Source organism: Anser anser (assembly GCF_964211835.1).
Source record: "Anser anser genome assembly, chromosome: 1".
NCBI classification, from domain to species: Eukaryota; Metazoa; Chordata; class Aves; order Anseriformes; family Anatidae; genus Anser; species Anser anser.
Window position 1 is genome coordinate 183,673,105 of NC_139720.1, and position 26,786 is coordinate 183,699,890.

Below are 26,786 nucleotides of genomic sequence, written 5' to 3' on the forward strand. Positions count from 1 at the left end.
CTCACGGGGCCGCCCTCAGGGACCCCCCCCACGGGCCCCCTCCTCTGAGGGGACGTTGGGGGGGGGGGGGGGGGGGAGGGCTGAGGGAGGTGGGCGGGGCGCCAACGGAAGGGCCGGCGGGGCCTTGGCGGGCAGCCCCGGGCGGCGGGGCCGCGCGCGGTTGGCCAGGCGGGCTGTCACTCAGCCGACGTCACAATACGGCTGCGTGAGCACTGTAAACACTCGGCGGCGCGCTCGCGGGTGCCGCGGGGGCGCGCCTCTCCCCCCCCCCCCCCCCGACAGTAGGGACCCGGCGAGGGGGGGGGCAGGGGGGGGGGGGAGGCGCGCCCCCGCGCTTTCCCCCCCCTACCCGCGTGCACGCGGAGGCAGCATCCCCCATAGGGATGATGTAATTCCCCCCTGCCCCTGCCCGCACCGATCCCGCCGCCGCTCGGGACACGCGCGACCCCCCCACTCCCCGATTTTTTTTTTGGGGGGGGGAAGCACACACACGACACGGACCCCCCCCCCCCCCCCCCCCCGTGCGCGCACACGCCGGGGAGCGCGAACAAGCGGCCCCCCAAATTCCCTCCCCGCTCCGCAGCGCGCTGCCCCCGCCCGCAGCCTGCCCGCCCCGCGCACCCCCTCCCCAAATGTGACCCCCCCCGCACCCCCAAAAAAACCCCAAACCCACCCCACGGCCACGCGTGTCCCCGGCACTTACTGTCACGAACTGGGGGTGTGGGGGGGGGGCGGCAGGGACGGGACCCCCCCCCCGCTGCCGGTGCCCAGCGCTTCGCAGCGAGGAAAAATGATAATAATAATATATATATATAAAAAAACAAATCCTAAGGAGAATAAGAACCCCGCAGCTCTCAGCTCCCAGTAGCGGGGGGGGGAGGGAGGCTCCGGCTTTTAACCGGAGGGAAAAAAAAAAATAGAAAAAAAAAAATCAAAATATCCACCCACCCGCCCGCCCCCCCCCTCCACCTTCTTCTTCTTCTCCTCTCTCTCTCCCCCCCCCCCCCCCCCCCGGTTGCCTTTTTTGTGCCGTTTCAGCAAAGCTGCGAGGAAGTTGCTCCTTTTGTTCCACTATTTATAGATTGCGTCAACGTTGCGAAAAGGGGAAGGCGGAGCGGTGGCACTTACTCCTCGCCGGGGGGGGACACGCACACACACACAGGCGTGACCCCGGGCTCCCCCCGGGCAGAGCCACGCTGCCTCCTCCTCCTCCTCCTCCTCCTCTTCCTCGTCCTCCTCCTCCTCCCGGCACGGCCCCGCCCCGCTCCCCCCCCCCCCCATTTTTCTTTTTTGGCTCTTTTTTTTTTTTTTCCCTCTCCCCCCCCCCAGGCTGGGGGAGGCGGCGCAGGAGGGAAAAACCTGTTGCGGCCTCGGAGGGGGGAGGCCGGGGAGCGGCCCTCGCAGGTGCACCCGGCTCCTTCCTCCCGGCTGAAGGGGAAGGGGGGGTCGGGGGGGGGGGGGGGTTCACATGGGGCCGGGAGGGGGGGGGGGGACACGGACAGAAGGGGCTGGTCGCCCCTGTGAGGCGCCTCGGGGAGCCCGAGGTGGCGGCGAGGCTGAACAAAAGGGGAAAAAAAAAAAAATAAGAAGAAGAAAAGTGCAAACGCCAGGCCGGGGCCCTGCACCCGAGGCCGCGGGGTCCCCCCCAAACGCCCCCGGCCCACGCAGGACCGGGGCCGGGGGTCGGAGGCCGCGGAAAGCTCGGAGGGGGAGAGTTTTGGGGGGGAGCCGCTTTCGGGGTCTCCTTTTCGCCATCCGCCTCCCCGACCCCCTTCTCTCCCCGCCTCCTCCGTCCCACTCGCGGCGGGCACGGCTCCCCGTGGAGCCCCGGGGGTGGTTTTATTTGATTTTTTTTTTTTTTCCCCTGCCCTGCTCCGGTTTAAAAAGGAAAGAAAAAAAAAAAAACAAAACAAAACCCAAAACGTGTAAGAACGAAAATCGCCTCAGGTGGGAGGCGGCCGGGGCTCGGCGCCGCTCGCCAGACGGCTCCGCTTTTTTTTTTGGGGGGGGGGGGGGAAGGGGGCGAAGGGGAGCTTCCCCACGGCCCCGCGTGGAAATAAAGCAAGGGAGCGGCCCGTGGTGTGGGGCTGGGGCCGGCCGAGGCCGGGCTGCGTGAGTAAAACCTCGTGGGGAGCGCCCGGAGCCGAGCCGGGGCAGAGGCAGGGCTGGAACCGAGACCCAAGCGGGACGGGGGGCACGGGGGGGCCGCCAAGGGGTGGTGCGAGGGGGCTGGGGGGGCTGCGGGGAAGGGGGCTCCGTGCGGCTTAGGGAACCGAGGGGAAGTCGGCAGGACCTTTTCTGGGGAGGCGGCCCCGTCCCCTATCCCCATCCCATCGCCATCCCCTATCCCCATCCCCTATCCCCTATCCCCATCCCCTATCCCCATCCCCTATCCCCATCCCAATCCCATATCCCTGTTCCCAATCCCCTATCCCCATCCCCTATCCCTTATCCCCATCCCCTGTTCCCCATCCCAATCCCATATCCCTGTTCCCAATCCCCTATCCCCATCCCTCCTCCGGTTTCTCCTCTCCCCGGCAGCCGCCGCGTCCCGGCCGTTTCGTTTCTGCCGTCGGGAGCGCCGCCGGCTCCTTTTCTTTCCTCTTTTTTCCTTTCTTTTTTTCCCCTTTTTTTCCCTTTCCTTTTTTTTTTTTTTTTTTTTTTTTTTTTTTTCAGCGGCTCGCCTGCCCTCCCGGGGAAAGCAAGCGGGAGGCTTTACCACAAGGTGTTTTTTTTTTTTTATTTTATTTTCTTTTTCTCGCTTTTCCCCCAAGTTTTTAAAGAGCAGCCGAAGGGATCGGCTGCCTCCCGCCCCAGGCAGTGGGGTGCTTTGTAGGGCTGCGCTCCTTGCGGGCTGCTCTCCTCGCACGGCCAGCGGCGCTCCGAGCTCCCTGCAACCTGCCGAGGGGCTGGGCGGCTCGAAGCGGGGAAGGAAGGGGGCGAAGTGACCCCAAACTTTGTGCCTTTGGTGGGGGGGGGGGGGGCACAGGCGCTCTCTGCTGTGAGACGGGGATTTTTTTTTAAAAAAAATTCTCCCATCCAACTTTTAGGGTTTTAGCGGCTCAGCGCGTTTCCAAGCGGGATGGGGAGATCGAATGCAATCCCCCAAACGCTTTTTTCATATAAAATATATGAAATAAAACCCTTAACAGCCGGCGCTTGGTCGGATCCTGCTTACTAACAACTTTCCCGAAACGGCCAGAGCTCAGCCTGCCTTCGGAGGGAAGCGGGGAGGATTTGGGGCAGCACCGGGGCTGCGGGTTTTTGGGGTCGGGACGGCAATTCCTGGGTCCCGAGCGCCTTATCCAGCGCACGCTTTGCCTTACGGAGCTGCTGGCAGCCGGAGCCGGGGGGATCCCCGCTGGGTCACCACGTGGAGGAAAAAAACTGCTCGATTTTGTCAAAAAAAAACCAACCCTAAAAATAATAAATAAAAAATCCCCCATCCCTCCCCGGGGTGGCACGGAGAGACAGCGGTGCGAACCGAGCTCCCAAGCTGCGGGGAGAAGGCAACGCGGGGACGGGTTTTGGGGGTGGGAAATAGTGGAAACAATTAAAAATAATTAAAAATAATTAAAAATAAAAAAAATAATTTTTTAAAAAAGCTAACCGAGCAGGAGAGGGGGGTGAGGGAAGGGCTCTGGTGCCGGGCTCGCCGTGCCCGCACCTCCAGCGGCCGGGGGCGGCTGGGGACACGGTTTTGCCTTGGGGTTTTTGCTTGCCCGGTGCCGGGGGGGTCCCGGAGCACCCCCGGTCGCCACCGGCCTCCCAGATCCCGGCCGGGGCCCCGGAGTCCCGGGCTGGGAGCGCTCCCGAAACGGGCTCAGAAAGCCGGATTTCGGGAAAAACCGCGCAGGGAGCAAACCGGTTCCGCGCGTCCAAGCGGAGCCGGACCCACGGCAAACCCGAGTCACCTCCAGGCAGATTTCAGGGCTTTTTATTATTCCTCTTTTATTATTATTATTATTATTTTTTAAAATCATTTCGCTCTGGAAACCCGCCGTGCCGTGATTCCAGCATCGTTATTCCGGGCTCCGTTGCCTGCCCCCGGAGTGCGCGGCCAGCTCGCAAAAGACTTTTGCAAAAGTTTTTTTTTGTTGTTTTTTTTTTTGCTCGTCCCGACGGATCCCTGCGAGGTTTTAGGATCCCGCCCCCCCCCCCCCCCCCTTGCTCCCCCAAATCGCCTCGCTTTTGGCCAGCACGGCGGCTCGCTCCGGGGCTGCGCAAACGGACCGCGGCTTTTCGGGGTGTTGCAGAGGCTGAGCGAAAATCCCGGGACGGTAAGAGCCAAAAAACTGGGTGCCGGCCAAGGGCAAAATCGTTATTTTTAATTGAGGTGGTGTTTTATTTATTTATTTATTTATTTATTTATTTATTTTCTCCTTTCCCGGTGTAGCTGGAAAGTGTCAGCCGCAGCCTCGGTGCTGCTGCGTAAGTTAGCGGAGGCTTTTTAAAACGTGGGAGGATGCGTACGGCAAACAGCGACAAACCCTACAGAAATGCAAGAACCTGGGCTTGGAGGGAGGTTTCCCAGCGACGACTTGTTATTTTTTTCCTGATTCTTTTTTCTTTCCCTTTCTTTCATTTTCTTTCTTTTCCTTTTTCCTTCTTTTCCTTTTTCCTTCTTTTCCTTTTTCCTTCTTTTCCTTTTTCCTTCTTTTTCTCTGTCTTTCTTCATCCTTTCTTTTTCTTTCTTTCTTTTCTTTCTTATTTCTTCTCATTATTTTTCCTACGACTATTTTTCCTCTAAACCCCCCGTTCCTGCCGAGCAGCCGCAGGAGCAGGGGGCTCTGCTTTTGGGGTGCCCCCGGCGGCCCCGAGCCGGGCACGGTTGCGGGGAGCGGAGCGGGGCAGGGGGGCCGCGGGCACCCCGCTCCTCCCCGTTCCCCGCCGGGAACCTGCTCTCCCCTTTTCGTTCCCCAGCCCCAAAACCTTCCCGGCGACGAGAACCAAATCTGCCCGTCCCGACGGGCTCGAGGTCCGGGGCACCCCCCCCGGCGGCAGGTTTCCCAGCGCCCCGTTTTAGGACGTTTTGTCCCACCGAGATGGCCCCGACCCTATAATTTCGGGCGTCCCCACTGCCGCCCCCGGTGGCACCGGGGCTGCCCGGTTCGTGTCTCGCCCAGCTTGGCGTAGATTTGGGTGTGAGCTGAGGTAGGCTGAGCGCTGCAGATGGCCGCGTTTATCCTCCTGTTAGGGCACAACCTAAACTCGGCGGGTTTCAATCCCGTCATTAAAAAACAAAACAAAACAAAAGAAAAAACCACCAAATGCAAATCCTCGTCGTCCCGGGCGTCTGCCGGGACTTTTCTTTCTGCCGGCACACGGGGAGTTGTTTGACACACAGAAAGGAGCGACGGATTCCCTCCTTTGAGCAGGAGGTCAAACGATGCAATTAAGAAACAAAAAAAAAACCCATAAAAGAACTAACAAAAAAAACAACAACCAACCCAAACAAACAAACAAACAAACAAACAAACAAACCCCAAACGCAGCCAACTCCGGAGAGTCACAAGAGGCTGGAATATCTCCGGGAAAACAAAAAAAGGGGGGAAAAAAGGGAAAAAAAAAAGACAACGAACAATTGCTTTTCCAAGGGTTTGGGGTTCGACCCGGTTGCGTCCTTGTGCGGGGAGGGGAGGGGGGGCCCGGGGGGCCGCATCCTGCTCCCGGTGCTGTGAGCGGGGCTCGGGGCCGGGAGCAGGGGGCTGCCACCGGGGCCGTTCGGGGGCTCGGGGGTCGGGAGGGCGAGGGGGTGCCGCGGCGCCTCGGGGCTTCCCCAAAGGAAACTTTGTGGTGCCTTGGGAGGAGGTGGGCAGCCGGGGACAGCGAGCGGAGTAACGCCTGGATGCCTGGAAAGCGAGAAAAAGAAGGGAAAAAAAAAAACACAAAACGATCAACCGAAAAAAAAACACCCTACAACCAAAACTTTTAGGGGCTGGCACTCGCTTCGGGTCGTTCTCACCCCTCTCCATCCCAAAGCGCCACGCGCGGCGTTTGGGGCCGTTTCGGCAGCCCTTCGTGCTCGCTGCCCGGCTCCCGGGGGGGCCGCGCTCAGCCCCCAGCCCAGCCGTGCCCGCTGTCCCCGTGTCCCCCCGTGTCCCCCCCGGGGCAGCCTTCCTCGCCCCTCGGTGTCCCCCGGGTCCCCCCCGGGTCCCCATCGCGCCCCCCGACGGCGCTCCCCTGCGCCGGGCGGGACGAGCGGCTTGGCGAAGTCGCAACGGCTTTCAAGTTAATTAGGGCTTCTCGGTATTTTATTATTACTATTTTTTTTAATTGTTTCTCTGCACCAGCCTCTTATCTTTCCCTCGCAGGCAGCCGGAGCGGTGAAAGCTGTGCCCCCCCCGCCTCCAGGCTGCAGCCACCGGGTGCCTCTCCAGCTGCTGCTGCGGGTCAGTATTTGGTCGCCTCTGTGTCCCCTCCCCGGTTTTTCTCGCTCGTGTCCCCTCGGCAGTGGCCCTGGGATGTCCCCGGGCACGGCGACACCCGCAGCGAGGGTGGCACTCGCCGGGTGTGGGGCCGCGGGGGGACACCGAGGGGGGAGGTGGCACCCGCAGGGACAGAGCTGGGGACGGGCTGGGACGGTGCTTGGGCACTGCCGGGACAGCTGGGACGATTTAGGGTTGTTCTGGGACGATTTAGGGTTGTTCTGGGACAATTTAGGGTTATGCTGGGAAAGTGAAGGGACAATTTAGGGTTGTGCTGGGGCAGTTGGGACAGGGTTAGGAAGGTTCTGGGACAATCTTGGCACGGTTTAGGACAACGCTGGGACAGGCTGGGAGCCCAGGGGGATTGAGCCCCCATCCCCAGTCCTGGTGCTCAGCGTCTTGGGGGAAGGGGAAGGGAAGGGGAAAGAGAAGGGGAAAGGAGAAAGGGAAGGGGGAAGAGAAAGGGGAAGAGAAAGGGAAGAGAAACGGGGAGGGAAGGGGAAGAAGAAGAGGAAGAGAAAGGGGAAGGAAAAAGGGAAGGGGTAAGGAAAGGGGAAGGGAAAGGGGAAGGGACCCGTCTGAGGGCTGGCTGCAGGCAGCCACCGCCTCCAACTTGTGCTCTCTGCCTGCGGGATGTCTGCCTCTCTCTGTCTCCTGGATGTAAAAATCAATATTTTGCCTCGAGCTCGAAGATGCGGCTGGTGGCATCAACCCCTCCTGGTTTCTATACAAGTGCACCGAGTGCACCTTGTGGCTTCCTCCCTTTTTATGTTGTTTTTAAGCCTTTACCCTGCCCTGGGTCAGCTGCTGGCAGGCAGCGCAGCAGCCCCTTCCTCTGCCCCGCAGTGCTGCGGGCACACCTCGGCCTGGTAGCTGGAAAAGTGAGGGCAAAGGACGAAAATCAAAAGTGCCTGAAACTGCTTGAAACTCCTATTTTTTTTGGGGGGGGGAAACAATCATCAGAAAACCAATCCCCAACCACCCCTATGCTCACATGCCAGCAGCGGCCCTTCAGAGCTCCAGAGCTCCGGGAGTGTGAGAGGGGGACAACGGCTCCCGGAGAATAATTCAGACTTATCACACAAAATCATATCAAAAATATCACTATTCATCTATTTAACTTGAAAATCACACTCAGAAAGGCTCCGAGAAGTTGTTTTCGTCATTACTTTTGCTTAGAGGTATTAAATGCAGTTTATCCTTGGCCATATGCTTGTGGACCAAATTCATTAAAGACGTGTATGCTGTACAATCCCGCAGAGCAACTCTAATCACCAGTGAATTTTATTTGACTTGGCAATGTAACGGTGGCGATTTGACTCATTGGGATGTAAATGAAGAGTAAATAGAGAAAAAGTGTTTCTCTGCATACATCTGAATTTACATTTCCTCATTTTAATAGATTAATTACTGTTACTTCTCCACCTCAAATTAATAACTGCTCCAGGGGGGATTTGGAGAGGAGTAACCACGAGCATTAGTGTACTAAAGGGCTAATGCACGGAGAAACTTGGTTCAGTATCTCTGATATACATCTGCATAAGAGAAATGAAAGTGGTTTGAGTAATGAAGTGTTTGTGGGGAGCCTTGTGATGTGTAGACGTGGTGGTGCTGCTCCTCCTCAAGCGCCAGCTCCTGCCAGCAGTGCCCAGCGCTTACGCATGGTGTGAGGTACCACTTTTTAACACTTTTTATCAGCTCTTACACCCTGTTCTTGTTTGTATCTTGCCTGCTTGGCTTGTAAGATCATTTCCTGGGAGTCCAGAAGCTGTCTGACTCACTACAGTGATTCTGTCCATTTACCTACGGTGACTGTGGGGAGCTGTAGTGTGCTTACAATACGCGGTCCTCATGGTATAGCCCAATGGCCTAAGGATATAAGCAAGACAGCTAAAAATTATCAAATGTTATATGAAGAGGAAGTCTCCTTTGTTATTAAAAGCATGCCTGTGTAGAACGCTATTCAGAAAGGATTTGCTCATTGCAAAGTAGCTACCTTGTTTTAGTAATGCAGCTTGCCTTGTTTTGCAGCTCGTGTGAGTGGCTGGACTACATGTGATGCTACAAAAGCCATAACTCAGTTAACACAATCTACACATCTTCGTCTGGTTTTATCCTGCTTTCCATATGTACTACACAACTGTTCCTAGTAGGCATCAGCTGTCTCTGATACAGATTTCAGGAAACAGACCAGGAACACCTAATTCAGAAAGTTCAGAAACGTTCCCTAAGTTTACCACATCAGACTCTCACCCCTCTGAGAGCATCTTGAATTATTTGCTGCTTGAGTACCTCATTTGGCTCTGTAGGCCCAGATCCCCTAATGTTATGTGGGATCCTTGGGCATCAGACTCCTGTTTAGCTATTACCCTTAAAGGTAAATATCCAAGTACCTTTAGATGTTGGGCCTCATTCTTTTTTGTTTTCCTTAGGTATTAGATTAGAGATGTCTCATTGCAAATAGCAACGTGTGTTTACTAGAAAGTAAATGGACAAGAATATCCTGCTTCATTGTATTCAAAATAGTTGTTTTCCTTACATCTATTCCTTTACTTCTAAATTTGAATGGCTACTGCAGGAGTAGGTACAGCATCTAACATCCCAGCATCCCAGGAAAATCGTCCCCTTGCCCAGCTCAGACCAAGTTTGGGTGAGGAAAGGGGCCTTGTGTTGTCTCCCAGAGTTCAACAGTTCAATTGAGGGCCTTCTATGAGGCAGGAAGCAATCTGCACAGGAGCCTTCCCGTAACGATGGACGTGTTCCCAGAAGCTCCAACTGAGGAATTATTATTCATCGTACTCTGTTGAAACTTGTTCTATCATGCAGAAGGCAATTACATGAGTTAGCTTAAAATATATAGATTATTGCTATCCCGTGGCTATATGCACTAACTGTATGTGCTGACTGAAGAAACGAGACGAGGCTAATGTGCAGAATTATGTTTTTTAACTTTCTATCTATGTTCTCCTACCAGAACTGGTTTCTAGAATACGCATGTGCACTTGCCATGTTACTACAGAGGTTGTCCTCTGTGAAAGTTTTGTAGGCTTGTGCACCTTGTGATTGTCTCTGCTCCTGCTTTTTGGAGCCCTGGATCTCCGAGGAAGGAAAATAGGCATGTCACGTGAAACCCCCCTAAAGTTTGTACTTGATATTTTAACTTCCCTTTGCAAGGCAGCTGCTGCATTTGCACGTGTGGGAATCTGGTGAGCCATACAATTTTAGGCTGGGGATTTCTATTCACTAGGGATTAGCTGAACTGTTTTCCTAAATCAGTCACCAGATCTGGATTCCAAATTAACAAAGTGGTACTGAGCATTAGTGTAGGCTCTAGGTAGCAGCTTTGCAAATTCATTCAATGAAAGCATTATAAAGGCAGGCTGTCTAACTGCCTTAGCTTTAGTGCAGTGAACTCTGAGAACCAGCGGACTTACTGAATTTGTAACAACTAAAAAGCTCAGGTTCATTCAACTCCAAGGATGCTGAATGAGCAATGCTGGTCTTTGTACAATTCCTCTAAACGCAACTACTCAAAAAGTTTAGGAGATGCAGAAGGACTGTATCCTGGAAAATAGTGTTAGAAGGGAGCTCGGAGATCGTTGAGCCTCTCCCTGTGCCCCGTTGACCCCCTATCCCTTTGTCTTGCTGGACAGACGTTTGCCTAGCCTGTTCCTAAAGACGTCCAGGAATGGAGATTTCACATCACATCCCTGTGCAATCAATGCCAATGTTTAACCATCCCTCATGTCAGAAGGCTTTTCTTGGCACGTTTTCCGTGATCTTCTCTAGACTAAACCACACCGGTCCTTTTTTTTCATAGGGGTCCCGTTTTTTTGACCTCTGACCATTCTTACCTCCCCTTTCTGAACTCTGTCCAATCTTTCTTTTGCCGTGTCCCAAACTAGACTCAACATTCCAGCTAAGACCTTACCACTGCTGAGTGAGCAGACAGCTCAAGTCTCCGAAAGACTGTCTTACTCTATGTATCCCACTATCGGGTCTGCCTTTTCTTGCAGCAACAGCACAGTTGTTTATACCTTGGCTGTGCTCCCCTTTGCTACTTTTCTACAGAACCAATTCTTGCCTAGGTTGTATTTGTACACTGTGAAGGTGCAGAACTTTGTGTATCTCCCTAATAATTCACCACCTATTTTTAAGACTGTTTCTCCAGTTTGTCAAAATAATCTGAGTTTCGGTCCTATCTTCCAGTGAGCTGGCAAGCTCTATTAGCTTGGAATTACCTGCTCTAGTGAGTAAGTATATTTTATCTTCCATCGTCCAGGCTGTTAATGGAAATATTGAGAAATCCCAAACTTAGTCTGTACACCCTTCCATGTCAATAATTCACTGTTGGTAAATGCTTCCAGTGACTGACTTCCCAGCCAGTCTGTACTCATCACATACCAGTTTCCTCTAAACTGTGTTCTCTGTCTTGGGTAGAAGAATAATACATGTCAATGTTGATAACAGTCAAGATATGACACCTTCTGCTTCTCCCATCTGTTATGCTGTTGCAGAAGGAAACTAGATTAGTATGTCACCACCTAGTCTCATCCAAAATAGGCTATCTACACATAATTCAAGACTTTATAAGGCCTGCAGCAGCAATTGCTGAACTATGGCCTCAAGTGAAGGCACTGCCTGTGAGTGGAGGCATCAGCCTGGCTGAAATCGTATTGGAGAAGCAGGGCTCACGAGCTGAAGAACATCTGGCAAAGCTTTTGTGGTGTCACAGCGTGGGCAGTGGTACCTCCAGAAATGTGAAACTTACAGTCATTAACTTGATCATCTGTGGCAGGGCATGCCAAGATGAAACAACTATTAGGCTGATGGAAAAGTTGGTGGGCATTAATATAACTTCTCTTCAGAGGTGTACAGTGTGACTCTTCGTGTCACATTGCACTTCTTTATAGTCAGAGGAGAGAAATACATAGTTTGAGTATGTAACTCGTAATCTGATTTAGAGAGGAATTGCACCCAGAAATACCCTTTTGTGTACAGTGTGATCTGACAGGTCAGATGGAGACACCTCTGTTTTAGATGTCTAAAGTTAGTTTAGATGTCTAAAGCAATTTTTGTGTCAGGTGCACAAAGTCCACATGTCACACAAGTCACTTCTGGTCTCTGTCAATTATTATGAAAAGAGGGGCAAAACCTCCACAATGGGACTACCCCATCAGTTTGAATTTTAGGAGAGTCTGATGTCAACAAGGCACTATGGAAATGTGCAGTACCCAGACATCTCCTATTATAACCTCATATACAAGGATGGGCTTCTTGTCTGATGGATATATCGCTTCTCTCATAACTGCTGTCATTTCTCTTGTTGCCTAGTTAAGAATTGTGGGTTTACATAGAGCCCCTCCTAGCCCTGAATAAATCTTAAGGGAAAAATAAAGCGTTATGGCTTGTATTAGGGAGCTCCTATTAAGAAACTACCACTGTTGGAGTTCTTGGCATCAAAAACTCATCTCTGTGAGACAGGGAGGTTAATCTCAATAGATTTCTAATGCAGATATACTAAATAGTATTAAACACTTGGGCAGACAACACATACAGAATTTAAATCCAATTATATAATACTTATATATAATATAGCATATAGCATATTGTACATAGTATATACTATACTATATATACACTATACACTATAATATATACAATGTAATATAATAGTTTAGAACAGTTTACTTCACTTGGTTGATCTGGATTAATTTTCTTGAAGTGCCTTGATAAGACAAATCCTGAGCACGTTTCTGACAGAACTAGAAGACAGAGCTAACCTGTCTGTGCTGTGGATGTGGATGATGTCCCCGATTTTGCTCCAGCCGACGGTGCCTGCCCTGGGTCTGCTGGCTTATGTGTTGCTGTTTGAGGGGTTATAGAAGCCAAAACCAGCGCTGGAATTCTGTTGTAATCTGATAGATCTGATGACCTTGTTAATTTCTAAGGTCACAGATATTAAATCCTGGTGGCATGTGTGACTTCTCTTTTAGGCTCGTTATATGAAAAGCCAATGTGCTAACCAATAATTTTGAAGAGGATTTTCCCAAGACTCATAGGAGAGGCATTGTGTGTATACAAGTATAGCAGTCTGCGTGTCATGAGTGACACCATTTACACTGGATTTTTCCCCAAAGTGCTACGAGACAGATAAGAATGTCTGATATGAAATTGAACTGGAAAATGAACTGAATTCTAAAATTTGGTAAAAACTCTTAAGGAATAGATAACAGTGAGATGATAATTTCTTGCAGCAAGGCAGGTGAAGCCCACACAAATGCAAAAGAACACTTGGCTTTAAAATGTGAATTGCCATGTTTATACTTCTCCTCCTCCTGAACATTGCTTTGCTGGAAGGCTCCGTAAGGTTGCCATAGGACACCACAGAAATAGTGGCGATATGCTTGGGCCTTCTAAAACAAGTTACAAGGTATTTTTTCAACCCCGAGCTGGAGTCATTGAAATTTAATGCCAGAAAATTGCCTTAATTCAGTGCAAATGATTGGCATGGTTTCTGAGAAGGTACATGGTCTTAACAGTTATGTTAGAAGATTAAGAAGCTGCAGTTTTCATGGTGATCTCCCAGCCCATCTGTTTCAAAAAGATCAAAGAATGAAGTCATACTTCTGGGTCTGTGTTAACATCATGCTACAGGGAAGGCATTGAAGAAAAGGAAAGTGATCTTTACATATGGCAGAGATGCTGCTGCTTCATTTGTTCATGTTTGGAAGTTTTCTTTGTTATCTTTGTTTCAGAGAGCTTGAAGACAGCTTAAAAAGATGCAAAACCACTGCATGAAATCACATGCATTGTTCTGTATCAGTGTTTGCTATGAAGTATGCATGCAATTACTGTGCCGGTTAATTGATATGGCTGCAAATACAAGTCTGAATTTTATACAGTAAATGACAAAATTGCTCAGTTTGCATGTACAGATTCAACAATAATATTGATGTGTGTGTTTACATACATGTCTTTTTTTAATTTGCAAGTGGTCATCTATTTTTAAAATGTGGCCATTTAAAAGAATGTTTTTGTCTTAAGAATAGGTAAGTACTACTGGCTGGTGTTATTTAGAAGAATGAGATAAGTCAGGGTGTTCTAAGTCTGGATATGCCACACTTGTAGTCAAAGGCAAGTGATATTTTTGTTTCTGTGTCTCTAAGATGGGCCATTATCACAGAATTATAGAAACCAGTGCTGGAGCAGATCTGAGGTCATCTACTCCTTCCCTCTGAACAAGGCAGAATGAAATATACCTGTGTTCTCCTTAACAGATATTTGACTCATATACTATCTAATACCTACAGGAAGGGAGATCTGAGAACCTCTCGAGGTGGTTTACTCCAGTGCTAAGTCATTTTAGAAAACTCTTTTTTGACATGTACAATTTAGGTGAACAAGCCTGCACTGTAACCCGAATCTCTTCTGTTGCAGATTAAGCCCATTGCTGTCTCTTCTCTCTCCTGACTTGAAATGGCTCGAGAATAACTTATTTTTCTTGACTTCCAGCCTTTCTGACAACTTTAGTTTTATTCCACATCTTTCCTGATGTGTGGTGCCCAAAACTGTACACAATACAACCTGTGTCAAACAGAATGGAAACATTCCTTAATATGACTTGTAAGGTGTACTTCCCATCGTGTATCCTAGCACTACGATTTCTTTTTTTAATAACAACATGACATTGGTGGTTAATCTTCAGATTATTCTGCTATAATCCTTTTTTTTTTTTTCATAACTGCTGCTTTGCCTATCATCCCTCAATCCCCGTGTATTGCCTAAATGTAGAGCTTTATTCTCATCTCAGTAGAGTTTCCCCCTTTGTTTTCAGACCACTTCTCCATTTTGTTAAGATCATTTAGATCATTGCTGAGCTGTCCTGGAATATTCACCTAAGTGCCAGTGAAAGCTGTGAAGCCTGGGAGAGATTTTCAGTGTTTGCCTTTGAGGTAACTGTAGGTGTCCACGTGTGAGTTAGGTGTCTAAGTGCCCTCTGCAGTCAGAATGAACAGATCATTCATTGTACCCTTCATCATTAATTAATGTTAATTCAGTGTAAACGTATCAAATGAGAGCTGTAGGCCTGCTCTAGCTTGGAAGGCCAATTGAAATAACATAATAAATGTGTCTGAGAAAGGCATTACAACAATTTTCTAGCTTGTGCAGTAGGAACTGGAAGTAGGAGCCTCAATTACGCCTTCCTTTCTCATCTCTTTGTTCACATGGAACAGCTCTGCCTCTCACCTGCCTACTCCTTGTTTTTCCTTATGAAAATATTATGGAGGAATCTTGTTACAAAGCAAGATAAAAAGCTTATTTTTCTCCGAGCCTGTTAAAACACAGAGCATATACCTGCTCTGCATAGGATTCCATCCATGGGTGGAAAGCAGCCCCCACTTCTGCAGATCTCTGCCTTTTGGTTCCTTGGCAAAGAAGTAGATCAGCCCCCGTGTTGTATTAGTCAGGGATAGTTTGTTACTACTGTACTTCATACTTGCTGTATTTTGTTATGCTAAGTGTGTCTATGTGTTTGCTACCAAATAAATAAAATAGCGGTTAATATGTATGCAATTTCTTTTAATAGTCAGCTTCATGAATTTCCCAGGCTTCAAGCCATAGGTTAATGAAACACGACATGGTGGCCACAATCGATGTTTTACTCTTGAGAAATAGGCCAGAATCCTCCCAAATGTGAAGCTTATCCTGTATTATGAATGTCCAAAGAAGACTTGGAAGTCAAAATTGTAAATCTTTGTAATGTAAGTCTTTGACTGTGATGATAATATCACCTCATAGGTGGGTCTGCGTCTTAAAGCACTGCTGTTTTCTGCTTCCAAAATGCAGATATCTAGGGTGAGATTCTTCTAATCTAGATGTAGATGTCTGCAGTATGGATATCTGCACCAAAGTGTGTCACCTTAGGTAATGTCTATAGTCAATGGGGAGGAGTAGATAATTCTGGGGAATTATTAATCTGACCTGTTTTTGACATTTCCTTTATGACAAGAACCACTTGCTAGAAGTCTCTACAATGACTAAGTGAATTTTACCTCTAGTGTCCTGTTAATGGGAGGGCTGAAGTTGGGGTCCAAAAGAGGCCACCCACTGCCCTCAGCTGCCTCCAAGACCAGTGTTTCCAGGAGACCAGTGCAGTAGCAGCAATCAGCTGTCACCAAAGCCCACAGATGAAGGGAGGCCAGCTCTTAGCTAGCCTTTTCAGTCCCCCTCACTGATACCAACCAAACAAGGAAAGGCCACAAAGCTCAGAGGCAGACTGAGCCGGTGCATGGCAGCTGGCACTGCAACAGGCAACGGAGGCTGAACTCTCAGGAGCAAAATCCCAACTAATTTTTGTTTTTAGATCTTCACTATCTTTCCAGTCACTGGTAAAAGTGTCTTCAAGGAAAATAATGTCTCAATATTTTTGTCTGATTCTATATTGGCATTTCTTTCTTCTGCCTCTCATGGCGTTGGTGTTCTCAGATGATATTTCTGGACTAGATTCTCTCTAAAAATGCAAAGAAATACGTATATTTCTAGGGAGAAAGTCCTCACCTTGACTTTCTGCTTGGCTACAGGAAGTGCTTTTCATCATAGGTTGCAGTGAGGAGCTACAGTCCAGACAATCCTTCTGGTGTCTTTGTTGTCAGGAGAAAAATGATCTATCAAAGCCCATTTAGTGGGAACTTCACTCAGACACTTACGAGTGCTGATTCTTCATTATTTTCTCATTATGTGGTTCTTAGGTTTCTAAAGGTCTTGACATACATTCTCTACCAATAAGAAAAAATCCCTCCTCATGAGATTTAAGCATGTTACTTTTATCTTTAATGGAGCCATGTTTGAGCTGCTGTCATCACGTTCACTAAATCATCTGTCAATGAAATCCACATTTTTAGTAGCCATTACCTCAGCTCACGGATAAATAAAGTCCTAGCTTTTATGTCTAATCCTCCATATTATTTTCATGTGGATAGGGTGACTCTGAGGCAACATCTTAAATGTATTGTAAAGGTGGTTTCAGATTTCTTATTAATCAGTATATCCACTTACCAATATTTTTTTCCCAAGACCCAGTTCACTGGTAGGAAGATCAAAATGTTGATCGTCCTTGAATGTTAGGAGGCCATTAATATATTACTTGAGCTAGACAAAGCTCTTCTGCAAATCTGTGATGCTCTTTGGTCTCAAACAGCCTTTGTTGTACAGTAATGAGTCGAAAAAGACCTAGCAGCAGCTTCAAATGCATTCAGAATGAGTTAGCAGGCTGCATCAGAGCCACCTTTGATGTTACGAGATTAGATCCACCAGCCCTTATCAAGGCATATGCAACTAAAGCACAAGGTGCTGCCACAGCACATGCTGGCTGAATTCCAGGAGCTGAGGGCTGTGGGGACACCACACGACCACTGATACTCACACTTCTGAAGCAGTACTGCTGGTGGTAGCACAAAGGCTTCACGCTGCAGAAGGACACTGATTCTTCAGTCTTTGTTGCAATGAATAGTAAGCATTTACTGGTGTGACTGCACTCCTAACGAAACACCTGGAAAGGGTTTTGGAACAGGCTGCCCAGGGAGGTTATGGAGTCTCCTTCTCTGGAGATATTCAAGGCCTGTTTGGACGCCTCCCTGGGCAGCCTGCTCTAAGGAACCTGCCTTGGCAGGGGGGTTGGACCCGATTATCTCTTGAGGTCCCTTCCAACCCCTACAATTCTGTGATTCTGTGATTCTGTTTCACAGGTAGCAGAACTTGAAGAAAGAAGAGTAGTTACCTTCACCACTGTAATTCTTCGACGTGCTCTTTGTACGCAGCTCCCACTGCTGGCCCCTCGTTCCCCCAGGTCGTGTGGACTGAGGGCTGCTGAAGAGCTGGGCGGCGATCTGTTTGCACGCTGGAGGGAGGAAAAGCAGAGGTGAGCAGGTTATGCACATACCTTGTGGTGGACACATAGCAACGTTAGGAACACTCGAATTCTTGTGCAGAAGAGACCTATCAATTTACAGCGGGTTGTACCTGCATAGAGCACCCTGAAGTGTTATAGCTATGAGTTTAGTAAACCTCTTCATTGTTCTTTCTACAACACCTCACGTGAAAGACGTTGCTATACCTTTGCCAGGTATTCCTCATTATTATTATTAGCAGCAAAGAACATATGGTTGCTAGTACTGTTAATGGGAGTCGTGAGTTTTTGCATAGGAATTAGACCTCATTAGAAACCAGGATTTGTTTTGTGCGCTGCTAAATTTTCTTTATTAAACCCACTGGTCTATAGCAAGATTACATGCCAACCCACAGAAGTCCTTCAGAGTTGTTATTTTAAATTTATGTCAATGAACAGTATATTCCAAAGCCTTTCAAATGTATACGCATGTGCATTATATACATATATACTATATATACATATATGTGTATAAGTAGTGACAAAGCAAGTAGTTTAATATGTTTTATGGGTCCAGCCTGGAGTTCTGCATACATGAACTTGTGTGTGGTCAAGGAGGCTTGCATATTTTTGAACTCTAAGTTGGCCTAATAAAAGATATCAGACTACAGTGCTTGCTTTGTCAGCCCTGTTTTCCTGGTTCAAAATGACTTGCAAGATTAATTTTCAATTTCTAACATAAAAAAATGAGAAAAAGAAGTGTTTACTTACTGCAAGGAGTTGATTCCCTGTTAATGACCCCGAAGGAGGCTTGTACACAAGGTAAGGATTGTTGCCAATTTGATGTATATTCATGTTACAGAATATGAAAATGTGAAGTTACACCATCTTGAGGATTTTGTTTTTATAAGTAGGATTGGTTAAAAAAAACCTTTAAGTAATCATACCATGCGTTTGATGGTGGAAATTAGTATGAATGTTTCTGGCAGAGGAACGATGTGATGTGGTTATGCATTTCTGTTTTCACTGCCTGCTCAATATTGGCCTTTTACAAATACAGATTACCATGTCGATGGAAGGAATTTACAGCTTTGGCCCCCTTGTCTCACTCTGCGTTACAGCACCTTTTTTGTACTTTATGTTATACATCCCCCCAACTGTATTTTTCTGACAGAAAAAGGAAATGTCTGTGGACTGAGACCCTGACAGCTCGTGAGCTTTACTATTTAATTGGATGAAATGAGTATTATTTCCCACTTACCTTGATTTCCTGCAGGGTAAAAATCTCGCTCTCTTGAAATCAGCAGCAAACTTTCTGCTGAGTGCAACAGGATGGAGAGTTCACTGGCAATTCCTAACCAGCTAGAGAAGTCCCATATTGGAAGTCCAGAAAGAAATACCTTAATAATAACCACGGTAGAGAAAACACTTCTAAAAAAGTATATTTAGAGCTGTCAAATAAAATCCACAATTAAAATCTGAGCTGAATACAAAAGCTACGCATATGATATGTTTAATATTATTCGTTTTGGGGCCTCATGGCCCAAATAGTTCAAGCTGCAAGATCCGTTTGTGTTCTGTGGGCTGTTACACTGCATCCCTTACTTACCTCATCTTGTGGGCAAGGAGCTGCTTGCTCTGACTTCATGGAATCGCAGCTGTATTTGTGGAGTGCTCTCGTCCTTTGGCACTCCTTCCCCTGTACATTAACAGGCTTTGAATGCACCAGCGTTTTCCCTGGAAGCAAACTTCAAAATTTGTCTTTAATCCTGATGCAATGCATATTCAGAATTTTTTCTTTTCCTGAAGTTTAGTTCCAGGGGAAAGCGTACTTACCTGGTGCTCCCACCAGCCAGCTGCGGTTCATAGCAATAATTAACAGTAAGATACTGCAGCAGAAAGAGGGAGCAGGGAAATGCAGCCCAGCAGCTTCAGTTATGTGGTTCTGTTCGTGTCGACGGATTCCAAAGTGCTTAACAAACAATATTGCAGGCAGGACGGGCAGCTCTGCCCACGAGGAAGTTTTCCTAATGCTTCCTGCTATAAGATTCTGTTCTCAGTTGTTCAGAGCTTTGCTGAACTCATATTTGGGTCAAATATATTTACTTCGGATGTCATTCTGTAGGATTTTTTTTTTATTTTTTGAGTATCAGCCAAAGCGATTGAACTATTTATAAGAAGGTGTCCGGTAAAATTTTTTTTTTTTCTGCTTTTAAAAAAAAAGAGTCTGGCCCCTGTGTTTTAAAAGGTTTTAGAGCAAAGATAGACCTTTCTCAGCTTTTGAATCAGGCATGTGCCTTTTGCCATCCTCACAAAGCTTTTCAAATTTGGTCAACTGTTTCAAGACGTGGAAAAAACACAGTTACCAAATATTCCATAGAGATTTACTAAAGCCTAACAGCAAATATTTCCAGAGATTTCATCTTCTCCGCCTCGCACAGCTCCTTCCCGTGTTCAGACTTTCCATACACTGTCTTCACAGAATGACTGGGCAGTCGCTAGCTGGGTGCACCGGAGGCCAGACCAGAGGTGACCTCTGCAGTATTGTCCCTGGTCATTACTTGGAGCTGCAGCGAAGCTTCGTTTAGCCCTTTGGACCTGGAAGGAAACTCAGAGCTCCCAGTTTTTATAATTCGTGTGCTCTTGGCCAACCTTCATTGTAGTTTTTCTTTACTGCTAGCCTGAATGCATGTAGAGAGTAGACAACCTCAATAAGGCCCTGAGAGACCAAACCTAATGTTGAAATTAGCCCTTCTGTGCTTGGTGGGTCGGACCACGTGGCCTCCTGAGGTCCTTCCCAACTTCCCTTAGTCCACGGTTCTGTGATTCTTTGCCATCAGTTTCTGTGTCAGTCAGCGTGGACCTGAGAGCACCATCCACCTGGCCCTCAACAAAACCCAGTTGATGGATCTCTGTGGGTATGATGCCACATAGTGGAAATAGTCTTTATTAGTTTGTTTTTAACACCAAGTATATGCAAGACACCACATTAAGATGATATTAAAGTTACAAGGACAAGTATCCTAAAATTAAGAATAAGAGAATGATCTCTGCAGCCTCAGTATGCTCCCAACACGTGTTTGCATTGTAACACTGACTTTAGTTTTGTGTTTTGTGATTGCACTGTGTCTTTTCTCGTGTGGCTTTGGCCATATATTTAGCATGGATCCGCTCTGGATGTGAACCAGCACTGAGCAGAACTGGTGGATGGCAACTGCAGAACCCTAGCTCACTTGTTGAGAAGGTGCAAGGTTTTTCCTGAATGAATCATCGCATGGTAGAAAAAGAAAACAAGGTCTCCTGATTAAGGTGGTTGAATTCTGCCCTGGGGAGCTGGACAGTATTCCTGCCTCTTCTACCATGCTCCCGTGCCGTAATGGGCAAACATTTCCCATGTGGTTATTAATTGCCAAAAGAGCCTTTCTGCTTGTGCCCGAAGTGTCTGGAACAAGATGATTGTGCAAATGTCATCCATCAATCACTGCTCTTTGTTTGGTTATGTCATGTATTGTGTTCCATTTAATAGAGCCTTCATCAAGTCAGTTCAGGTAATTATTAGCTCCTTATATCTATTTATCATCTAATGTTCACCTTCTATTTATATTTACACATTATCCTTATAAATATTTATAAACACTTATTTGGCAATGAACTAGGCAAAGTATCTCGAAAATCTCTGAAATTCGTGGAAATGTTCAGGCAGCATATGAGATTGTTTTTCAAACCTCAGCAGGCTTAATTAGATCCTGCAGTTCATTCATTTTCACTGAAGTCAATTGGAGTTTTACATGTGGAAAGTCTGCGAGATCAAAAATTATGCCCAATGGGCACATAGTTCTATAGGAGAAAACGTCAGCTCTGGATGGTAGTGTTTCTGACTTCTCATCGGTTAGACTCTCTTTCTCAATTAGCTTTTCTTGTAATTCTATGTGAGTGGTTTTGAAAGGGTTCCTGGAAAAAAAATTGCTGCGTATACTGTACATGTTTTCATTTACAGATCACTGAAATGGATAGACAGATAAATAAATAGATAGGGTTTTCTGAGCTCGTGAAACATGTCACATAGCATAAAACCCTCTTCTCAGTCTGTTTTGTCAAATATGTCAAATGATATTTTTGAAATTATATTTTTGGAATGTATTTTCAGCATTTCTTATTGCTGTTCTTGATCTATGCCCCCTTGTTTGACAGTCCCTTAATCTGTTCGATATAAACTGAATGAATAGCAGCATTTAAAAATATGGCTTCAGGGACTCCTTAGGAGGTTTCTTTGTAAGTGTACATTTACTAGTTCATCTGTAAATTTATTTTATGAGGTGTTTAAACCTCAAGAAAACTGAAAAGCATAATATTAATGCCTGGTTTACATCTACTGAAGTCAATGGGAACTTTCCAATTGACTTTAATGGTAGCCTATGTCCTCTAATTATGAAAGTGGCAAGGATGATATACAAAAAACCACAAGGAGAGTTTTCTGTTTCATCATACCCTATTTTGTTTGCAGATGCATAAGCAAAGTACAATGTGGTTTGTTCTTGGATTAAACAATTCAGCGTTTTGGACCTAATCCTGAACCACGTCGCTACTTTAGGTAGTGTTTTGCTTCTCAGAAGATCACGGACTACTCATTCTCTGTGTGGCTCACAGAGGTGACAGGGTAGGAAATCCAGCCAACTTTTCAAAAGGCTGTTGCAAATGATGCTTTTGGTTTTGATCATACATCTACCCCATGGTATGAGCAATGGAAGAAGTTGATGAAGCAGTTTTCTTTCTAATTGTCTTGTGTTTTTTTTTCATGTGATCAATTTTGACAGGGTTCCTGGAAATGCACATAATATCTGTAGTGTGTATGTACATGTTTTCCCTTAAGGTTCACTGAAGTGTAGTAAAAAGTTTCCATCACGCTATTGTAATCCCAAGGCATCATTTTCGTACTGTGTTAGTGAAAGTGAGCGAGAGTACGCCGCAAGAAAAAAAGACTTGCAGAATTAAAGCTTTCTTTTTTTTTTTTTTTTCTGTTGGTGTAACAAGCACAGCGGTCTGAACAGGCTTGATCTGGTAAGCAATTTGTAGCAGTAAATAATGCTAGACAAAAATTCCCACAAACTTCTTGTTGAATCTGCTTCAGAGGTATTACTCATTTGGTGGCTGAAATGCTGGTCTTGCTTCACATTTTTAATGCTTGTGAAAGATTTACATATTTTGGTGGTAACTGGAGATGCCAGCGCGCTGCAGAGAAGAACTCGTCCAAACTTTTCTGATGAGGCTGTGCTCAGCTGGAAAGCACCACTTTGGTGGGGCAGAAATGCTGTCCTGAGGTGCAGCAGCTCCACTGAAACCCTGAGGGAGCCGAGCAGGGCAGCCAGGTCTCCACTGGGCAAGTCTCCGGGATGCTCTGACCAGGGGTGTAGTGGTAGATAGCAGAGTGGGCGAACTCTTCTCTTAAGGTGGATAAAGTCTACACCACCAGCAGGAATAAATGCTGTTTCTCACCCTGCCTTAGCATAGCCAGCTCCCTCTTTGTCCTTGCAGCAGGCTAGCAGCTCTGCAGCCTCCTCCTCCTAGGCTGGTGGAGCCTCAAACCTTCCAGGTTCTCCTCCCCAAGGCTCCCAATTCCTCAGGCTTGCTGCTCCTTCAGGGTACCCAGCTCTAAGGCTTCCCCATTCCCAGGCAGCTGCTTTTTTGAGGTACCCTATGGCAGCCAGGTGTCCAGCAGCTCTGGGGTTTGTGCTGTCAAGTGATGCCTGTGCTTTGGGAATGAGCTGGAAATTTCATATACTGGCTTTCTGATAAAAACAAAGTTTGTCACAAATTGTCCCCCAGAAACAAACAAACAAAACCAAAAAATCAAACAGATTTGTTGCTGGCCTAACACCGAACTTGTCTACGTCAAAATGCCTTGGGGAAAAGATAGTTAAAAGAGAACCCGTAGGGATCATTCCAGATGGATGCTGTAGCCTTCACTGCATCCTTATCATCTACACACAAACAGAGATCTGTTTAGTATAATTTGAGAAATAAATACAACTGAAAATAATATCTTTCTTGGAAACTTAAACTTCCTAGGTGTATCCTGGAGGAAAATGTGCAGAAGTCAGGCCCTACTTCTCAAGGTAGAGCCCATGTGCCTATAAACACAGTAGGTAAAATACGTCTTCACCAAATGACTTCTCAATAGATCCTATTTAGACCTCATTTTGATGAGCACCATGGCTGTTATAGAAGACTAAGCATAAAAGTAACTTTGAAACAAATAAAAGAATAAACAGAAGCAGGACTATAGTTAGGGTTCCTAATTTTGAAGAGGAAAATTTTGATAAACTACATGAATTTGTGGATGATGCTAAATTGGGAGGAGCGGTTGATTCTTTTGAGGGAAAAGAGGCCTTGCAGAGACATCTTGAAAAATTAGAGGGCTGGGCAATATGAAATTTAAGAAGAACAAGTGCTGGATTCTGTGCCTGGGACGGGGCAACCCTCACTATACATACAGATTGGGGGACAGGAGGCTGGAGAGCAGCCCTGCAGAAAGGGATCCGTGCATTTTGGTCAATGGCAAGCTGAACGTGAGCCAGCAGCGTGCCCTGGCAGCCAGGAGGGCCAACCGTACCCTGGGGTGCATCAGGCCCAGCACTGCCAGCGGGTGAGGGAAGGGATTGTCCCGCTCTGCTCTGCGCTGGGCGGCCTCGCCTCCAGCACTGTGTGCAGCTCTGGGTGCCACGGTGTAAGGAGGGCATAAAGCTATCAGTGCCCAAAGGAGCGGCTGAGGCCCCTGGGTTTGTTCAGCCCAGAGCAGAGCAGGCTGAGGGTAGGCCTCATGGCGGCCTGCAGCTCCCTCACGAGGGGAGCGGAGGGGCAGGCGCTGAGCTCTGCTCTCTGGGGACAGCGACAGGACCCGAGGGAACGGCATGGAGCTGGGACAGGGGAGGGTCAGGCTGGGTGTTAGGGAAAGGTTCTGCACCCAGAGGGTGGTCGGGCACTGGGACAGGAGTTCAAGAAGCTTTTGGACAACGCTCTCAGACACATAGTCTGATTTTTGGGTGGTCCTGTGTGGAGCCAGGAGTTGGACTCAATGATCCTTGTGGGTCCCTTCCAACTCAGGATATTCTATGGTTCTATGATTTTACATTAATTAGTTGTTGAAGTCATCCGGATTGAGGAGCCAAGGAGTTGAAATGTGGAGGAGGTGTTGATTTTTTTGTGTCTCAGGTGTAAAAACTATCTAGAACTTGTATCCCAAATAAAGCAGCAAAATAGTAAGGAAGGGCACCCTATTTAATGTGATGGGTAATCATCACTGAAAGGATGTCTGTAGGTAGTGCAAGGACAGAAGGAAAAGAGGGATCAGCAAAGAAAGTTGTGAGTCAGAAGGCAGAATATATAGGAATAAAGTAAGAGCCAATGAAAGGAGCCTGAAAGAAATAGAAAAAAGTCCTCCATCTAAAATAAATGAAGGAAAGAGCAAGGCTCCTCTGCAGTGGAGGCAGAGGCAAAATGAAATATAATCTATGCTGGGTGTCTGAGCTAAAATTATAAGGAACTAGCAACAGAACAAAGAAGAGTAAAGTCCAGGGAGTGGGATAGCTGTTGTTCTGGAATTCAGACAGAATAGGTGTATGAAAACATATACTTAAATATCTCATAAAGGAGAAAAGGGACCATGTGACAAGAGCACTGCTTCTCTGTATAAGAAAGGAAGAGAGAGTCACCAGGACAAGAGCAGGTCTGTTAACCTGGAACAAAGCTCAAGGGTACAAAGCTTTGAAACAGATCCTGAAGGAAAGAAATGTGTATCTAGTAAATAGAATAAAAAGAATGTATTAATTAATTTTGAAAACAAAACAACAAACAAAACACCATGAACATGGTATGCAAGTGGAGAATTTGCTGTGGTACAGCAAAATATTTGATTCTTTTTTTTTTTCTCTGAGAAGAAGGAAGAGAAGTAGGGAAGTAGAAAGGGGGGAATTGGGGAGGAAAGACGCGTGAGGTTACAATTCTCTAATAAAGTTTACCTGCAGCTAGTTTGGGTGAAGTAGATATACTTTTTTTTTTTTTTTCTCCATGGACTGCCATTACATCCTGCAGTGTTTAGTGGTCCTGTGCAGACTCAGAAAGCACACACAGTGTGGATTATCTTTTGTTTTGCTCTTAACAGAATTTAAAGTGTATGATGTTTCTGCTGGAAGTGTACATTTTTAGATGGAGAATCAATAGCTGTCATTGTGGTGTTCAGGGTAGGATTGTAAAATGACAACTCAGATGAACAAAAATGGAGTAGTAGGGGAAAAATTGCAGTAAAAAAGAGAAATTAAAAAATATGCAATGGTCTGGAGCCTTCTTACTTCTTCCATGCAAGGGAAATTTTGTGGTTCTGGATCTGTACTGTGTTTTGGGGTCAAACTCCAGCCTAGTACTACCCATTCCTAAGGAGCGTGGGAAGGGAAGAGTGCTACAGAGCAGGGAGGCTGCCCCAGTTTCACATCTGTGCCTTTCAGACCTCTTCAGGTCAGTGTTAGGTAAGTGACATTCAGAAAACTTAATTTACCTAGCATTCATCCTCCTGGGACAAGTATTGGTCACTGAGAAATGATGAGAGTGCTTAAAAACCTCGTAGCTGCATTGCTGAGACCCAAACACAGTTTCTGCCCAGTGAGGTGGGCCAGGTCTGTGGCAATCATGCGTATCTCACAACCTGGTGAGCAAGGCATTGATGGTAGAAGTTAAGAATGTCCTAGGCGGAATAAAAAGAATGGGATGTGAAAGTAATCCCAACGCTAAGGTTATTCCAAACAATGTGACTTCAATAAGCAGAGCTGAGAGAGCGGAAAAAATTGGCTAAATTCAGAGCTCTCATCCTTGTGCAGAGGCTTATTTGAATTCCAGGCTGTTTCTATAACATGCATACATTTCATTCACCATGTGTGGCATTAAAAAGCTGGAAAGCCTTGTGATTTGGGGTCAGCAGTAACCTGAGCTCAAAAGTAAAGCTGACCTCTAACAAGACAAGCGGTGCCATCACTTTGGGATAGGGAATGTCTTTTTGCTGGATTGTGGCTCAGAAATGAGACAGTCACAGTCAATTGTCGATGATGTGTCTCCTTGAGCTAAGCAGAAGCAGCCAGCAAACCTTCGGTAAAGCTCCTTGGGCTCCAGCAGCAAAAAGCAGGAACATATTTGCACGAGCATCTTTTCTGCAGTTTCCTCTCTGCTTTCCAGCTTGCTCAGACCTTGTGGGGATGGCCAGGCTATCACAGGTTTGGGGACTATATCAGTCCTTCTGCTCCCAGCCTGCTCCTATGCTCAGCAAAGTGCTTAACCTGGGCTAGAGTCTCACTCTGAAGGCAGGGGATGTAATGGGGCTTTTCATGATGGCGTTGCTCTGCTAAGGAGGCACAGAACAACAAACGGAAGTTATGATAGTCACTTTTGGTAGTCATAATTATATGCATGATAAGCAAGGACTCTGT

At 47.0% G+C, this 26,786-nt stretch overlaps 2 long non-coding RNA genes across 15 annotated transcripts in view; one reads left to right on the forward strand and one right to left on the reverse strand.

The window, feature by feature from the left end:
- Window positions 1-923, reverse strand: part of LOC310883765 — a 94,672-nt gene extending 93,749 nt beyond the window's left edge. Inside the window, exon 1 of the long non-coding RNA XR_014573799.1 lies at window positions 704-923. This is a non-coding gene — a long non-coding RNA (uncharacterized lncRNA). The remainder of the gene's footprint in view (window positions 1-703) is intronic.
- LOC310883733 overlaps window positions 1-26,786 on the forward strand; it is an 87,789-nt gene that overhangs the window by 49,179 nt on the left and 11,824 nt on the right. For all 14 annotated transcript variants that reach the window (XR_014573697.1, XR_014573698.1, XR_014573699.1 and 11 more), the window contains 2 exons: window positions 6,315-6,392; window positions 17,177-17,349. This is a non-coding gene — a long non-coding RNA (uncharacterized lncRNA). The remainder of the gene's footprint in view (window positions 1-6,314; window positions 6,393-17,176; window positions 17,350-26,786) is intronic.